General features: G+C 42.2%; 1 protein-coding gene across 2 annotated transcripts in view; it reads right to left on the reverse strand.

Annotated features, from left to right (window-relative positions):
- Window positions 1-11,435, reverse strand: part of ABHD14B (abhydrolase domain containing 14B) — a 54,964-nt gene extending 43,529 nt beyond the window's left edge. Inside the window, exon 1 of one of the 2 annotated variants that reach the window (XM_078661162.1) lies at window positions 11,327-11,435. The gene's annotated coding sequence lies outside the window, so the exon portion shown is untranslated. The remainder of the gene's footprint in view (window positions 1-11,326) is intronic. The other variant, XM_078661163.1, reaches the window with a different exon arrangement.
- Between the last annotated feature and the right edge of the window lie 1,617 nt (window positions 11,436-13,052).

A 13,052-nucleotide genomic window follows, 5' to 3' on the forward strand; every position in this document is an offset into this window, starting at 1 on the left:
TGTTTTTCTATCTATATCTTCCTCGGTCTTTCTTCGTTTTCTGTCTTTCTCTGTTTAGCTCTGGGTCACCATCGAGTGTGCGGGCCCACCACCACAGGCACAATTTAAACACACCTTAGCTGTTAAGAAAATGTTACTTCCAATTCCGCTAAAAGGCAAATGTATCAGTGGAATAAAAAAAGATTCCCGATTTGTTGTACATTAAAGCACAGCTGCTGTGAACTGCCATGGTTTTCTGTATAATGGAAAATATTGCCGGTAACTTGAAGTTTGGATCAAATCTTTAACAAAATTATGTTACATGTCTGTATGCAGCGTGAAAAAAAATAAGGATTTTGAAATGGAAAAAAATGAAAATAAGTGGGCAATTTCCGCACGTCCGTCTTTGTTTACCCGCTCCGCCCCCTCCCCTTCCCGCCGTCTCGCATTTCCCCTGTCGCACTTCTACTCCCCCCTCCCCTCTCTTCCCTCCGTCTTGTTTATTGTACCCGCTCCGCCCCCTCCCCTTCCCGCCGTGTCGCATTTCTCCTCCCCCCTCCCCTCTCTTCCCTCCGTCTTGTTTTCATCTTTGTTGTCTTCCTTTGTGACTGTTTTTCTATCTATATCTTCCTCGGTCTTTCTTTGTTTTCTGTCTTTCTCTGTTTAGCTCTGGGTCACCATCGAGTGTGCGGGCCCACCACCACAGGCACAATTTAAACACACCTTAGCTGTTAAGAAAATGTTACTTCCAATTCCGCTAAAAGGCAAATGTATCAGTGGAATAAAAAAAGATTCCCGATTTGTTGTACATTAAAGCACAGCTGCTGTGAACTGCCATGGTTTTCTGTATAATGGAAAATATTGCCGGTAACTTGAAGTTTGGATCAAATCTTTAACAAAATTATGTTACATGTCTGTATGCAGCGTGAAAAAAAAAAGTATTTTGAAATGGAAAAAAATGAAAATAAGTGGGCAATTTCCTCAGCTGCTGTATAAATCTAAAGATTTCCAGTTTATTTTTCATGGAATTTTGCACAAGCTCTATTTTTCAGTACTTAAAATTACAGCTCTTACCGTCAAACCATTAAGTCGAACCGTTTTTAAAAACATTTTTTATGCTGTTACGGTAGATAGAACACTGCCTAAAGTAGCTGACATCTTTCCGAATGTCCCTGCCTACCATATAGTTTCTAGTTTGCTACAGAGGCGTGGCAGGATCGGCATCTATAGCATGCCTACGAACCCTTACCCTCCCCCTTTTGTTTCAAGTTTGTCTTGCCACTTGCCCCATTCTGCGTGTATTTTGCTTCATTTCCCCATTCTTGGTTGTGTTAATCCTTATCGCTCGCGCATTTATATCTTAAATGACCTGACGATTTTCAAAATCTCCTTTAGCAACACTACCCCCCCTCCCCCCCACCACCACCATATCTCCTCCCTGACTCCCTAATATGCACTTCAAAATTTGACCTAGAGTGTTAGAGAGCTGTTATTATGTGAACCTGCGTGAGATCGAATGAGTGGGTGCCATCCCTTGCATACCACTGTGTATCACCTCGGGTGGTCTTCTAGGCGCCCTGGTCCTGCTTCAGACGTCTGTCGAGTTAGCTCGAGCGGTTTGCATTATAACAAACGCTCATGTGCCGTCCGCTTCGTAATCTTTACCTGCAGAAGAGACTTGAATCATCGAAGATAGATTGAGTTAGCCTGGCAGAATTTCCATGCCTGCTTTAAGTGCGTCACAGCATTCTGCTCTCGCCTGGTCATGCTGTTTTCCCTGGAATGACTGTTTTGCTAAGCAGATCCCTCTGTCATTGTTCCAGCATGCTGCTTCACGGGCTACATTACGGAATGCAGCACTGTCTTAATTATTTGCATTTGGCACGCGACCTTCTAAATCTGCATCCTGTCAGGCAGTTCCATTTTCGGTGCGCCTTGCACCTTTTCCTGGAGTCTCCTGCGTGCATTGAAATGTACTTTATCCGTATTCTCTGAAGTTATCCAAGTTCTGGCAAGCACCATGCAGGAGTCCTGCAACACCGCCGCTGCTGCCGTGAGCAATTCACGGATTTCCGGCTATTTGCACGTCCACAACACTGTACGCAGAACAAGAACATCTGGGGGCGCCGCCATGCTTTCAATAATCTCCAAATTCTCCACGGACCACCCTCCGGCGTTTTTCACAAAGCTGCTCCTATTTCACACTCCCCAGTCTCACGTGGTACACCCCTCCTACCAGCCTTAGTGGTACTCAACCCATACCAACCCCAGAGATCTTCTTGCCATTCCAGCTTCGCGCGGGTTCTCTGTCCTGCCACTGTCCCAGTGCGTTTCTACCCTGGGAATGCCCCACCGTGCGCCGGTCACAATATCTCACACAGTTCGCACCTTGCTGTCTCGCTGTGGTGCTCTCTCTGCCCTGCAAATCTCTGGCCGTTTTCCCGCTCTATCAACTCCCAGTGGTATTTATGCTATAGCCCCCTCCTGTGGTATTTCTGCCCCCCATAGCTTTGCGGTCCCTCACTCACCCTCAACCCCTCACCCTCACTCACCCTCACCCTCACTCACCCTCAACCCCTCACTCACCCTCAACCCCTCACTCACCCTCAACCCCTCACTCACCCTCACCCTCACTCACCCTCACCCTCACTCACCCTCAACCCCTCACCCTCACTCACCCTCACTCACCCTCACCCTCACTCACCCTCACCCTCACTCTCAACCCATCACCCTCACTCACCCTCACCCTCACTCACCCTCAACCCCTCACCCTCACTCACCCTCAACCCCTCACCCTCACCCTCACTCACCCTCAACCCCTCACTCACCCTCACTCTCACTCACCCTCAACCCCTCACCCTCACTCACCCTCACCCTCACTCACCCTCAACCCCTCACTCACCCTCAACCCCTCACCCTCAACATCAACCCCTCACCCTCACTCACCCTCACCCTCACTCACCCTCACTCACCCTCACTCACACTCACCCTCACTCACCCTCACCCTCACCCTTACTCACCCTCACTCACCCTCACCCTCACTCTCACTCTCACTCACCCTCAACCCCTCACCCTCACTCACCCTCACCCACCCTCACTCACCCTCACTCACCCTCAACCCCTCACCCTCACACAGTGGAATAGGTCTCGGAGCATTTGAGTTAGAGCTTTTAGAAATGTTTATGTTTTTTTTTTTTAATTCTTTAGCATTGGCTACAGGAAACAAAAATGCTAAAGATTTACAAAAAAACCCATAAACAATTCTAAAAGCACTAACTCTAATGCTGCGAGACCTATTGCATTTCCAATGCTTGTTTTATATGTGAACTTCCCAGACACATATAGGCAGATACCAGAGTATTCTAGGTTTACAGAGAATAAACGGAGGTCCATGGACCGAGTCCTTAGTTCTAATCTCAGTTCAGCATTGGGTGAAAAATTAAGAGGTATCTAGGAAAATAACTAAATCTCCCTGCGCCCAAAATTGTAAATATAATTAATGTAAAGGTGAGATACAAATGTCGACTAATATCGTGTTCTGTCCGGAACAACGTCAATTATATGTTCCCAGGTTCTCCATCGCTTACTGTAAATCTATCCCTCTCTTTTATACACTTACACACACGTTAATTGTACAGTAAATCATTTGATATGCCTCTTATACAATAAAACAAGATTCTCTAAAGTGCATTTCTTTGCTCCTTGGAGCGAAGCCTGCGCTCATTTACCTCTCACCTCCTTGGCTGACTGACTATCCCCTCCACGCCTACTCTGTCCTCAATAAACCTTGCTCGTTCGTTCGTTCTCTGTCGCTATCTGGAGAGCGAATGGTTTCGCCCATTTTGCAAAACATTTTTGTAAAGCTTATAAACGTTAGTGCGACGAAGAGGCGGGGCTAGACCCACATGAGCAAACATTGTCCCTCTACCCTTCCTAGTGCATTTGAGTAAGAGAAAAAACAGCATCTACAAAAAAAATTGCATATATGTAATGCGATATTCATGCAGTTTTTCTTCCTTTGAAACGACACTTTAAATACAGGATTAGGAAAACTCACCAAGCAAACGCAGTCGAATTGAATTTCATACACCTGGCCGCTCTTTAAAATGCAGTAACGTGAGAGAAAAATAGGAAGAGACTGAAATCATTTTACTAAAGCTCAGTACAACTAGGTGTAAAAAGAAAAAGCTTTTTAATAAATCAGGTTAACTGCCAACGATTTAAACTACCTGCTCCGGATTATAACAAGAACAAAAGGGATGCATTAGAATCCATATATCCAGATGTTAAGTCCTGCTATTTCTTTTTCATTAACTTTTTATCTGGCATTTTTAGGTGTAGGTTTTGAAAGTGCAGTTGTATAGCGGACCCACTGCAATATGCATCTGTGGATTTTGTGTAAGCCCCTTTTTTCAATCATTGGCAATCTACGACCAGTATCTTTCAGGCATTACCTTGAGACTTGTCCATCACCTCAGTGGAGTAGAGCTCTCTCACCTAATGCTATTGGTTGGATTAGTCTATCCTTCTGCTTCCTCTCCAGTAAATGCACTAAACTGCAGAAAGAACTACTTTAATACTAAAGAGACCGCAATAATGTCTCCTTTAGTTTATTGTCTGGCTTTAATGGACATGCGCTGCGTGTGTTAGGCACCTTAAAGCCTTGACCTATTGGTTACACCAATGCTTGCTTTACCATTTTTACGAGGGATTGGATGACCCCCAATGAAAGAGGTCAATGAAGCACAGCCTCCAGTGCTTCACAGGAACAACCTTGTTGTCTTGTCTTGTGGGGCAAGAAGGAATCCAGCATGGCCCCTCCTGCCCATTTCCCTTGAGGGTCAAATCCTCAACTCGTTTACCACAGTGTCCTTGTGATGGCAGTAATTTACAATTTTTCTGGGCATTACGAGGCTGCACCACTGAGAAGATACTGACATTCCTGCTAGAAATGTCAGGGACCAGTAGGACAATGGGGACCATATTTTCTTTTGCCAGTAAATGATCATGAACACCTCTCATTCTTCAACAGTGCGTGATCACAAACACTGCCCTACTTTTCCGTTCCTTATTAGATGATCGTGAAGACGTGAGGGCATTGCAAAAAGAAGGGATGCGGCGGCTCATGGAAAAAACAATAGTGCCAACCCTCCCCACTCCTCCACCTACTTAAAAGCTACCTGGGTGAAATACACAGAGAATCCATCCAGAGTAGCTTCCTTGGAGCCGTGACTGTAACGCGGCTCATCAGTGTAATACCGCAGAAAATGCTGCACAGTTGAGCAACGCTGTCAGGCAGGCAGCCCTGGGATATGAGAATCCTTCAACAAATAGCAAAGCGAACTCCAAATTTCATAACAGCATTTTTTCTTTAGGAATTATAGAGGATTGTTGCCCTTTAGATAGACGCTGAAACCACACACTAGTTCCCAGTAGAACTTCACCTTTGGACCTGCAGGCACCTTCCTGGATGTCTCTAGTTACAAGCTGGCCCTCTCCTGAAGGCTGCGACTAGGACTGAAGCTTTGCATGAGGCCTTGCTCTGTGCCCTACTGCTGTTTCCTCAAAGTATACTGAAGAGCTGATCAGGAGTGCGCCGTGAAGGCCTACAAAGCCCTAACCAGACACCGGGAACAGCTAAGGGGACCCATTGGCAAATGCAAGGCGGCTACTAGAGGAAGCAGGGCTTTTACTCGGCGAGTCTGTAGACGCCTCCCTCCCAGCCTGGTTTCCACTAGTAACCATAAGGTGTGGCATGAACACCATCCTTTATTCCGAGCCCTAAAAGAGGGATCCCTGAGCCAACTCTTATAAACCACCCATAACCAATATGACTATCCTTTGCTCAGATTACCCCATGTTCCTTAGTTTTTGATGGACACAAAATGTCCTTTGTGTGAACTTTAAACATCGTAGGTCCCAAAAGTAATGCAGTTTCACGGTAAAGCTGACCCTGGCCTCTGTGACTCCCCTCCTGTAGCTGGAGCCCTTGACACTATTTTGCTATTGTTAATGGGATGGAGATATCCATATTCAAAGTACCAGTGAGTCGTAAACAGTAGACCAAAAGAGATCCCTAGTCACTGACAATTCCAGGATTAGAATTCACTGAATACAATCACTGGCGGCATTTTTAGATTCTGTGGGATATCAACCCTGCTTGGTTGGCTTGGAAACCTAGAGCCACAGAACTACACATTTGGAGGCCAGACTGAGTTGTCACTTGCTGCAAGTTAATTGTTACAGCTAGCCAGAAGGGCTAGAAGCTGAGCTCTAAATGTGGTTTGACCAGCTCCAGAGTGCTAATGGGGCTATGAACAAGCATATCCCAGCACAAGGGGATCACTTCTGCACACTATTCAGCAGATGGAAGTTGCCACTTTAGATATATCTAAGCTCTTCTCCACTTCTGGTAAACAATATATTTTTCAAATTTACTCCGAACTCCTACGGCTGTTAATAAAAGGAACACAATTTATTTTCCTTTTGAATTATTTTGTAATTTACCTGATGGTCCTTTGCAAGTAGCCATTGATGTTAAAGGTTAGTGACAGCACTTCTTGTGATAACATCAAATGTGCCAATTAGTTTTCACTCCTAACCATTCTGAAAGCTTTACAGCTGTGCACGATATGTCAAATGTTGGATGGTAAGATCAGCAGGGTGACACGCTGGAGCACTTCCCAAAGGTAACAAATGGACGCCCTCCTCAATGACCCAGAGGAAGCATAGGCTCCCATGTAAAATTATGTCAGCACCATGGACTGCTCAGGAGTGATCAATTGTATTGACATGTCCTAGGATAAACCAGGCCTTATGTCCCCTATTGGAAACTCCCGAACTGTTCCGGAAGGCACACTGTAGAAGAGAACCTGCACCAGTGATTACACCGCCTCTAGAATGCAAATACAACTATGTTGGTCTGTTCATATATAAGATCAATTCTAAAATCATCAGCTTTCTTGGTGAGTTTTTATTGTTACCCCTCCATAAGTTAATGATGTTTATTAAAGAGGTAGTCATTTTCACGGAATTATCAAGTTCAGAAATGTATGGTTTTGTGATTGCAATGGCTATGTTCTGTTGTATCTAGTCTCAATCTTTAGATTATCATTTTTGCTGCTCTATTAAGCTACCCTGGTGTGCCTAGGAGAGAAAGAGCCTCAGCTCTCGCTTGCAGACTCACCCTGCAGCATTCTGATCAGTAGGGAAAACATGCAGCCTCACCTTTTATAATGCTTCATGGTCCCTACAACTTTAAGGCGCTGGGGTAATTGTGCGGTTAATCTCTTTGGAAATATTAAGTGCCTTTCATCCTTCTTTATAAGAATTGGTTTGTTGATGCAGCTTCTAGAAACAAATGTTGACAATGTCAGGTGAAAACTGTCCAGCTGCCAAATGTCAGTCGGCATGAGCAAGAAATACAAGCTCAATTGCCTTCTTTCCTAGGGGACCAAAGTGTGCAATACATAGTGGAGCACTTTTTCTCAGGACTCATTTTCTTTAACTCACTAATTTGGGAATCACTGAATTTATGGAGTTCCTAATTTGTGCTTTAGGAAACAAGCATTAGAAAACCAATAGGTTTGGCTTTAATAAGATAATGCACACATACTGTCCGCCTGTGTTGCTCGCACATGTTTAGCCCATTAAAGCCAGACCTATTGCTTTGCCATGGCTGCAAAAGAAAGTAGCAAAATGGATTGGTTTCTGTATGTATACACATGAGATAAAGAATAAAATGTGAAAAACAACTATTCTGTAATTTCATTTAAAAAGCTACTAATACCCCTAACGAGGTTCAGAAATGCTTTACACTAAATTGCACGCTGCTCCAGAGCCCAAGACTAGGGGTTAACCCAGTGGTATTGGTTATTGGGATCTGTCTTGTGCTCTTAGAAAATCAAATCATTCTATGCATTTATTCTAGTTTGCCTGTGGTAGATTACATTAACAGGAGTTAGGTATTATCACCAGGAGGGGAAGGTGAATTTATGCAAATGACTGGTGGGAAAGGTGGGTAGGTTAAAGGAGATTAGGTATTCTTAGGTTGTGGTTCAAACAAGGAGAGCTTGTGATTTTAGTTGAAGTATGATGAACTGGTATTTATATAGTGTAATTATATATAAAATGTTATTGATTTTAAAGAATGTATGTTTTAAAGACTGTCTAAACATTAATAAAGTATGAACTTAAAATTGTGATCCAAGAAAGAGGTGTTGGCATTTTTTTTAATGCAATGATGGAGATAAAGGCACAGAGGTATGTGATTTACCTTAGGGTGTATCAAAAAAAGGACGCACGCATAGGATGAAAGTAAAGAGAGGGTCATTCAATCAAAAAAGGAGAAGCAACAATCAAAAGTTTTAAGTCAGAGACAATTTTGAAACAGGGTTTCAGGAATATACTGGAAATAAAATTGAGATAGCATGCAATCTGAGGATTTAAAACTGAAGAAAGAAACATTATTTGCATGTGAGATAGTGCTCTATTAGGTACTTTTGAGAGGCACTAGATTCAGGTGAACAGTGTCTGCTGCTAGGCCCTTACTTCAGCAATACCAACTGCTCAGCTCTGGGGTTGGACGGGTAAATAAGGTAATGGCTGGGTGAATGTAAAGGGAAACAGAGTAAGTGCTAACCTGCACTCCAATGAATTAGCAACCTCTTGATCTTAGCAATGTGAAAACGTTGTGATCTTAGCAACCTGGGAGAATATATAGGAAAAACAATGCAAACACTAAAGAAGATTCTGCACAAGTCAGTATAATCATCGGCCAGGTTTTGAAACCAATGTATGACTGGGATCAAACCCCATCATCTCCAAGTGCCCTAATCACCTTTCTTCCCATCTTTGGTTGACGGCTGCAATAGCAAAGGATTGAGTGCATTGACAGTGGTGTGCAGTGTTCCTCAAAACCATAAAAATTGATCTAGATGTCAATTTTGCATTCCATGTGTTTTATGTGAAGGCTCTATTAAAACGTAATAAAGGAAGGCTAATTAAATATTTTATTTTATCTTAAACATGAGAACCTGTTTGTCAGACAAGAGTCTTCCTCTCGAAAGTAAAACACTGATGTGTGCACAGTTTATGTGTTCTGGCTCAAACAGCTAAAAAGTACCCTCCAAGCAAGTTTTTATGACTAACACAGAGTCAAGATCAAGCAAATCCTTCCAAATCCCTTCCCTTCAACAACTAACAAAGGAACTCAAGGTGAAAAAAACAAGTACCAATTTATGTTCTTAGCAACTCCTCCAGTTCATCGCTCAATACGCAATACACATTCATGGAAGTTCTGGCCTCCTCCAGCCACATACTCACCTTCCACTCCTCTCAGATATTTATAATAGTGCTCAGTATCCTTTGAAGCTTACAGTCAACCTCCCATAACAACATGGTGCCCTCACTCTTAGGGATGCTCTATACATACCTTATCACCTCTCCTCACTTCCTGTATACCCCACTAATCAAACATAATTGTGAGCAACCCCTCTACTCTGGAGAGCTGAACTACAGGCTTTGGCCACAGTTTGCTCATCAGTAATCTAGGATGTTCACCTTTGGACATTTACTGAGCTCCTATGGAGTTGCACTTTAGTACTCGATAACTTCAGTTAGTTCCACTTGCCATGTTATTTAATTAGTAGAATGTCTCTCATATGTTCTGCTGACATATACTGCCCAAAGTCAAAGCAACCCAAGTGTTGCCGTTGGACCCAGTTCAAACCAACTCTAATGGTCAACTGTAATTTCTGCTGCCGAGGTAAGGGCTTTCCACAGTGCTGTGCTATGTAAGCATTCTAAAAAATGAAGCATTAATTGCTACAATAGTTTGGTATTTGATGACTAATTTGATCCAGTTAGTCCTACGATTCGACAAAGTGGTATACGTTGTAGTGAGTGACATTCGCTTCAGTGTTCACCCTGTTTATAACAGAGTTCAACTTGTGCTTTTTCTTTTCCCAACATTGCCAACCTTACCCCAGGAGTCATTGGGTGGATCTTCATGTAACAAGCATTGGCAAAGCCAACAAGTATGGCTTTAATGTGCCAAGAGGGCATAATCCATGCCAGATGTTCAGTATATTCACATTAGATAAAATAATATACAAACAAAATGGAAACCATTTACAATATGAGTGATTATCCTAAAATATCTGGAATTGATAACAACCCTACTGGACCACCACTGAATATTCTTCTGTGAATTTCACAGGTGTAAAATAAGTCCCTTATGCATTCCAATGAAAGCACTTCCTAGAAGGAGAAATTATACACCAAACAGCCAAAAGTAGAAAGTGAGAAAAATATACTGAGAAAAAGATACTGCACTGGGTGGAACCATAGTCCACTCTATATATATTTTAAAGAATTGAAACAACAGGTTACATAAACAGCTGTGCTGTCAAGCCATGCTTAAAAATCTTGATTATAAAGAGTTTTAAAACAATATAATGCAACCTTGTTTGTAATATTGATATCGCACTATTATGTAGCGAACATCCAAATCGAAACCTCCTTTTAATTCATTCACAGTATAGTTTCTGTGTTCTTCTGCAGTTTCAAATTTTATAATGTGCTTTTTTTAAAATATCATATTTCTGTCCATGTCACAAAATGCAGTACCCTAATCTGCTAATTAATTGCACCAATTAAAAGCCTGATTTGCATGACAATTTTTTTGATAACTTGACTGTGCTGGGACCAAATCGTGTCACGGGTAGAGTTGCCACTTGGTCATTTTTTTTACCAGAAAGATCAGTATTTCAATCACCTGGCCAGTACACAAATTAGGAACACCACTTGAAGCAGGTATTTATTCCCTTTATCAACACATACTTTAAACAAAAAATATAAGGAAAAAAAGCACTTTATAAAGTGTTCTGCAGCCGGCCTAATGATCTGTGACTTTTAAAGTGAACAAAAACAGAAAAGCCATGTTAACAATGAATAAAGACTGTATTCTATAAAGTCCTATTAAGGTATCATGACCAGGTCGTTGCAGAATCTTAAAATGTGAACAAATGGCCGATATTTTTTTCTTAGAAAAGTGGCCACCTTAGTCCAGAGGTAGTCCCTCCTCTAGAAATTAATTGCACACCACTAGCAAAGCAAGGGAAATACTACACCTGCGTGCATGCACTGAAAAGCATTCTTTGTGTACCACCTACAGTACTGCAATTACAACATTCTACCCAAACTCATAAACCTGCAGCAGAAGCAAAGGGTAATTAACTTTCCTGGAGTTCAGCAAAACTTTTTTTTAGATTTTTTTTCGAGTTTAGCCATGTGCAGCTTTCCATGATACTTGCGTGGAACCAGTATTCATGCTTAGGATACCAACCTGTACCTCCGGGGCCTTCAAAGCTGCACGTCCTCCTCTGTCCAGTGCTGTATCCAAAGTCCAGAGGGAGGAGACGAGTTGCACCTCATAGCATGGAACAAGGACATGGAGCTGTGAAGAGAGAACGAGTGGAATAGAAAGAGACAATTCAAATGCGAGCGGAGGCTGCAGCGCCACCTGCTGGACAGTTGGAGTTAAACACGTTTTTTGAGTGTTGGAGTAGCCCTATGAAGCATAACTGAGTAGCTAGCCATTGCAAGCGATTGAGGGCTAGGCTTAGTGTGCCCGTGGCTGCAGGTGGTGGACCGCAGTACTATTTTATGGTAATTTGACACTTGTATTTTCTCTCATTAGACTTTTCCTAACAGAAAGAGAGAGAAGGGCAGAACAAGAAGAAAGATAGAGCAAACTGAAGACACGCAAAGACAATTTTAGAAAGCGGGGCTGAAATAGAATTTGCCAAATTGAGAGGATGAGACAAGAAGTGAAGAGTGATGGCATAGTAAGAATCAAGACTAGGCAGCTATGTTATTCTGCACTCTCTAGTAAGGTAGTCTGGTAGGAAAATCTTTGGACCCTTTGCTTACTTATTTAGAAATGAATGAGAACCTTCTAAGCACTACACCTTTAAAATCAAAGGATAACTTCATGATGTATAACAACTTTCTTTGTAACTGGTTTGACAAGTTTCCTCTCATCTCAAACTATACACTTATGTTAGGCTTCAGATCATTACAACAGTTCTTTCAAAACTCAATTGGCTTCCTGTGACCATCGACCTGTATTTAAGACTGCATGCTTCATTTACAAACACTTCAGAATTCTGGCATAAACAATTTTAAGAAGCCAAGCTCTGCTCAAATTGGGCCTATCCAAATGTAATTTCAGAAAATCCTCCAATATGAAATAGTTATCTTCTGGAAATTGACCAGTGATCTGGGATGCTACACTGACTCACATCCAACAGACTACATCAATCGCCACTTTTAAGAGGGACTAAGCGGCTCTTCTTTAAAGACCTCTCATAATCTGTACTGGCTCTTTGAAGCTGGCCATCCCAAATCTGCTATTCAAAATACCAATCCTTTTTTAAAGATTTATCTCATCTTTTTTGCTTGTTCACTCTTATTTCTATGCCGTGATCTGTGAAGCATGTTGCCACCCTGCGCTCAGTATATATACAAATTATGACAAGAAACTTAAAAAAAAAAAAAAATTAAGCGCTATGGGTAAGGAAGTAGGACCCAGGAAGATTAGTCAATTTGCTCATTATTCCGGAATGCAGCAACACGCCCCAGCAGAATCCTGAATACATTGCCACACATGTGCAAGGCCCAGCTTGTAGTACCATATATAACAAATGGTGGAGTGAAAAAAGGGTTGTCGAAATTCCCTAAATGATTACGAGTGGTACCAAGAGGAAGTCTTGCTGTCAGACTGCTATGTGAACATTTGAAGATCAAACACAGTACAAGTACCTGAGATATTATTTGAGGTACATGGTGATACCATACAAGTCCATGATGCAGAAAAAAGAAACAATGTAAGGAATACATCAGAAGTCAATAAAAAGTAGAGGAGATAACCTTGGCAGATGGAAGATTGTATGTAATATAATGATGTATTTGTTAGTAATGCCCGTTATGAGAATTCTTAGAATGTTATGTGACGACTTTGGAGGCAACTGGCAGGTCGCTCTCCTGCATGTGCCTGACTTATAAATACT

The sequence above is a fragment of the Lissotriton helveticus genome, chromosome 9 (assembly GCF_964261635.1).
Source record: "Lissotriton helveticus chromosome 9, aLisHel1.1, whole genome shotgun sequence".
Taxonomy (NCBI): Eukaryota; Metazoa; Chordata; class Amphibia; order Caudata; family Salamandridae; genus Lissotriton; species Lissotriton helveticus.